The following is a 6,000-nucleotide window of genomic DNA, read 5'->3' on the forward strand; positions in this document are numbered from 1 at the left end:
GCAGCAATTTAGGAGTTTAAGGGGAGATTTAAGAACAAACACACCAAGCAGAACGAAATAAGATATATCGAATAATGTTGAAAACATAGCAACTATTAACTTCTATAGAAGTTAAAACAAAAATGATCAAAGTCAATGGTTACATCTTCCCAACATTATTCAATATATCTGCTTTAGTGTTCAACAGAATAACGGCATAATAAAAGCTCCGCTGCTTTCTTGCTGCATTGAGCTCGTCTTTCATTAATTTCTTCAACGTTTCTCTCATTAGGTTTCTATTGCTTTTAATCTTACTCCGTTTCATCATATTAGTCGCTGAATAATTTACTCATCCATCAACATGATGTCTGCAGGAGTACTGTAGGACTTGTAGGACCAACACTCCCATAATTTCATACTCAATCATGTCATACTCAAAATACACTAGAGGTGTGAACCTATACAGGTCTTATGGTTCGGTTACGATTATCATGCCATCGATTCGGTTTATTTCGATATCTCGGTGCATTGACCTTGCTTTCCATACACAGTGTTGCAATTTGGGGGGTGGCTATAACAAGCTGTCTGTATAAACACACACACACACACGGACACACAGCACCACAATGTCTCTCATTCACACACATACACAAACACAGACAGCACCAAACACACACGCATGCGCACACATGTTTGTTTATGTGAAAAGTGGGGACATTACATACAGTAGGTTTCCGTTAATTTTATACTGTCCAAACTGTATATTATATTGCCCTCACCCCACCCTACCCCTAAACCCAACCATCACAGGAGACTGTGTGCAGCTTTACTCTCTGATTAAACATTTTGAGAAACGAGGACGTCACCAATTGCCTTATATTTCACCTCCTTTTTGAAATACCTGTGTCATATGTCATTATACAGATTTGTGTCCTGATATGTCACAAAAACACGCACACACACACACGCCACGCACGCACGCACTTGCTCGCTCGCGATATTGTAAGACCGCCCACTCCAGTTAAAATTACACCAGAGTTACTCCCTCGCTTTATTCAGAAATGTATTCCCGCGCCGCATGAAATCTGATCGGGTCCTGGGACAATGCACAGGTACAGCGGCGGGAATGCATACAGCCGAGAGGAAAAGAGAGGGCAGGAAAAGTCACGCCAGCAGCCGAGAGAAAGTCACACCAGCAGGTGAAATGGGCCATAGTGCGAGAGAGAGAGAGAAATGGAGTACTTTCATTCCCTCATTTGCAGAGAAATAGGGGCTTCTGCTGTAATTGTCAGTAAAAGACTGTACAGAAATCACACACACACATAGTAAAATTGTGCACAGTTGGCGTCAGGAGTGTTGTAAATACCCGCGCTCACCTAATGTATGTATAAATGATGTCAGTACATAATAACCGGTTATGATTATTACTGAACCGATACCGAATTGTCCGCGTCTGCATCGCGGTGCACCAAAGAGTCAATTAATTTTTACACCCCTAAAATACACCTTTGTTTGTTGTGAATACGCGCCCTCTAGTGGAAAAATTGATAAACTATGCCTCTTAAGCTGGTCTTTACAACAAAGAAGTGTTTTATTTTAAGCCATTCTGTCACTTTATATACTCACATCATCCCCACTGAAACATTCGGCACTTTAAACCGCTGCAGAAAACTGCAAATCCAATGCAACTTCATCTTTAACGCAGTCCTGATGCATTAAACGTACACACCGGAATTATGCCAATTCCTGCTGAATCTGTGAACAAAATAAGATGTATTGAATGATGTTGGAAACATGCAACTATTAACTTCTATAGTAGATAAAAAGTCAATGGTTACATCTTTCCAACATTAATTTACCTGATTTAGTGTTCAACAGAATAACGGCATAATAAAGCTCCGCTGCTTTCTTGCTGCATTGAGCTCGTCTTTCATTATCAATTTCCTCAAAGTTCTCTCATTAAACTTCCATTGCTTTTAATCTTACTCCGTTTCATACGACCATCACATTAATTGCTGCATAGTTTAATCATCCATCAACATGATGTCTGCAGGAGTACTGTAGGACCAAAACTCTCATTATTTCACACTCACTCATGTCGTCATTAAAATACGCCTTTGTTTGTTGTGAATACGCTCCCTCTAGTGGACAAATTTACAAACTGTGCTTTTACAACAAAGAATTGTTTTATTTTGGTCCAATCTGTCACTTTTTATTGATAAGACAGTTGTAAGAAGGGACTGAGAAATGTCAATGCCCCATTTCTACTCATCATCCACACTGAAACCACTTTTTTGAACTCTCCCGCAATACAAATCCATCTTAAACACTGTCCAGATGCGTTAAACATCCACACCGCAATTATGCTAATTCCTGCTGAATCTGTGAACACTAAACCAAACCCTGGACCTCCAGAACAATGCGCTGTGTTTGTCAACCAAGAACAAAAAGCTTGCGTCGGATCCAAACCATCAGATTTTCCTGGCGAGTGTGGTGAAAACACTTAAACGGACATGCCGTGGGCTAGTTTCAGGGTCTGTTCTAATTAAAATATTTCACTTTTAAAAGTTTCCAGTGGACAGATCTGACCTTGTGTGCATTCCAGCTATTCAGGGGAATAAAGCGGGGCAAAAGCATGCTCATAACTCCGGCTTCCAGCAGGGATCTCATCCAGAAAAGAAACAGAGGAAGTCCGAGGGGATTTGGCTTTCTTATGTCTTAGTGAAACAGGTCAGTATGTGACTCAGTGCTTTATGCGCTCTTGTTTCAGTCATGGGTGTTACTTCACTTATGTCTCAGTGGTTGATTTTTAATAAAACTAAATCTGACTTAAACTTGCTCAGTTTGGCATGTGAAGACTGCGTTAAACATTTAGCAGATGCCTTTATCTTAAGCTATTTACAATGTAACATCACAATTAAAGCAAGTCTTGAAATTTATTCACACATTCCCTGGGAATTTATCGCATACCCATGGCTTTTAGCACTAATTTGTAAAGTTTTTTTTATAAATTATTTGTTATAAAGAAATGAGCAGTAATGACAGAATTTAATTGGGATTAGGGCTGCACAATATTGGAAAACTCTAGCATTGCGATATGTTTTTATTTTGCGATATACACTCAACGGCCACTTTATTAGGTACACCCGTCCAACTGCTCGTTAACGTAAACTTCTAATCAGCCAATCACGTGGCAGCAACTCAATGCATTTAAGCATGCAGACATGGTTAAGACAATCTGATGCATTTCAAAGCGAACAGAATGGGGAAGAAAGGGGATTTAAGTGACTTTGAACGTGGCATGGTTGTTGGTGCCAGACGGGCTGCTCTGAGTATTTCAGAAACTGCTGATCTACTGGGATTTTCACGCACAACCATCTGTAGGGTTTACAGAGAATGGTCCAACAAAAAGGAAATATCCAGTGAGCGGCATCATGGATGTGCAGCCGACAAATCTGCAGCAACTGTGTGATGCCATCATGTCAACATGGAGCAAAATCTCTAAGGAATATTTCCAGTAGATTGTTCAGTCTACACCATGAAGGATTAACGCCCCATTCACACGGGCCGTCAGCATTAACGCTTCCCATTGACTTTGAACGGGTGACGTCAAGCATTGCCGAACTGCATTGTGGATCAGTCGGCGCCGCTTCAGAGGCGTTGCTCGCTGCAGAAGTTGGGACTAGCTCAACTTTTCAAGCGCCGACGGAAGCGTTAGCCAATCAGATCGCTGTATGCAAATACACCAGCTAGACAGTGGCCTATTGCTGACTGAATTTCATTGGCTGACGCTTCTAAGACGATCGCTTCAGCCCCAACTTCAGACACGCCTTCGGTGTGAATGGGGCGTAAGGCAGTTCTGAAGGCAGAAGAGGGCCCAACATAGTACCAGTAAAGTGTACCTAATAAAGTGGCCGTTGAGTGTATATTGCAATATGAAAATAATTTCACCAGATGACTAAATATCTCTATTTAGAAAGAATTTATATCGTTAGATCGATTGGGATGACTGTAGTGAGAGTGCATCTCCGTAAAATCTTACAAACAATCTATAAATTTCCCGACACATATTCGTTGCGGTCTGTGCTATTTGCAGTGCATTCTGCATTTGCATGTGTTGAGTATTTTCATGCACATGTTCAGTCAATAATTAATGCACTGCTGTTTACTATTTGCATCTCCAAAAAAATCTAATAAACTATCTATAAACATGTTTAAGTCCCTGACGTTTGGGTCTGTGCTATTTGCAGTGCATTTCTGTATTTGCACATGTTGTATTTTCATGCATAACATCATTTCCTGGGTCTAACAGTATTCAAGTACAGTGTATAAAGGATAAAAATAAAAATAATTATCTATTATTATTATTATTATTATGTCTATTGCAGATTATCACATTGCAATACTGATGCTGAAACAATATATTGTGCAGACCTAAATGTGATGCATGCATTTCCAGGATTAAACAAATTAAATCAGCTAGTTCATTCAAAGTTAGACTAATTTTCATAAAGTCAGAATGTTTTACTGACAAACATCAGCAGGGTCATTGAAATGCAGATTTCTGTCGACTTTATCTTGTGTTAACCCCCATCAAATATCTATCTATCTATCTATCTATCTATCTATCTATCTATCTATCTATCTATCTATCTATCTATCTATCTATCTATCTATCTATCTATCTATCTATCTATTATCTATCTATCTATCTATACTGGCAATTTTTACTTTACCGTTTTACCCAAATTACAAGCTTAAAAAAAATAATTAAAAAATAATAATAAATAATAATAATAATAATAATAATAATAATAATAATTATATATATATATATATATATATATATATATATATATATATATATATATATATATATATATATATATATATATATATATATGTTCTCTTATAACGTTAATTAAGTTTAATTCTTCCCAACAATATGTTTACACTTGTGTATAAATGTACACATTTCTAAAGAGCAGTTCATCAAGAGGTCATTATTAAGACTGGCTAACTAGAATATAGAAAATATTATCCATAAACAACCATAATTAACAAAGAATTATGAAGTGTTTACTTACAGTCAGTGATGCTTCAGTCAGATCCAATACAACTCGCTGCTTCCTCTTTGAATAAAAGTCTTTTTGCTGTTCTTTACAATGTGTCATGTTAACAAAACAAGTTGCCATTTTAAAATAATTAATTAATTGATTAGTCAAATACTCCGAGCAAGGACTGCATAACACTCTGACACGACGATCTTCTTCTGAAGTATTTACATAGAGAACCGTTTAGGCTAAAGCACACATCAAAGGTGAACTAATATTTTCTTCCATTTGTCCTTTTGTTGTCAGACACAAACTTGAAGTACTTCATAAATAAATATGCGTCTGTTTACTGTATAAACTGTGGATAATGTCCATGATTATAGCAGGTTATGTTTGAGTTTGACGCGATGTAAAATTTGTCAGGTGCAGCTGTTGTGGGCGGGGCTTTTGGTGCAACAATGTAAGCCTATTTGTCGACTGTTTTAGTCATATGCAAATATACGCGGTATTAATTTATTTTCTATTTAAATGTTTTTGTTTAATTAAACTACACTCTTTTAACTGGGAGAAATAAAATACGTATGAAGAAAACATTCAGAATAACTAAAGGACAGCATTTCTATCACATTTTTGTTCTTTTGACAATTCAAACGAAAATAGATTGCTTAATTTGGGTATTTAGAAAGATGTAAAATAATAATGTTATTGTTGTTATTAATGTTATTAAAATCTGTTCCATGAACCACAAAAAAAGCAAAAAATACTTGTTTAATGAAGCTTGTATAACTGTATAAACTGTGGATAATGTCCATGATTATAGCAGGTTGTGTTTGTGTTTGACGCGAAGGCAAGTGGGCGGGGTTTATGGTGCAACAATGTAAACCTATTGGTCGATTGTTTCTCTAGAGGCAGTCATATGCAAATATATGTGGCATTAATTGGCGGTGATTTTATTTTTGTATTTAAA

The 6,000-nt window shown here is 37.1% G+C and overlaps 1 long non-coding RNA gene across 1 annotated transcript in view; it reads right to left on the reverse strand.

Moving 5' to 3' along the window:
• Positions 1-5,444, reverse strand: part of LOC141378963 (uncharacterized) — a 96,491-nt gene extending 91,047 nt beyond the window's left edge. Inside the window, exon 1 of the long non-coding RNA XR_012394803.1 lies at positions 5,067-5,444. This is a non-coding gene — a long non-coding RNA (uncharacterized lncRNA). The remainder of the gene's footprint in view (positions 1-5,066) is intronic.
• Between the last annotated feature and the right edge of the window lie 556 nt (positions 5,445-6,000).

The sequence above is a fragment of the Danio rerio genome, chromosome 19 (assembly GCF_049306965.1).
Source record: "Danio rerio strain Tuebingen ecotype United States chromosome 19, GRCz12tu, whole genome shotgun sequence".
Taxonomy (NCBI): domain Eukaryota; kingdom Metazoa; phylum Chordata; class Actinopteri; order Cypriniformes; family Danionidae; genus Danio; species Danio rerio.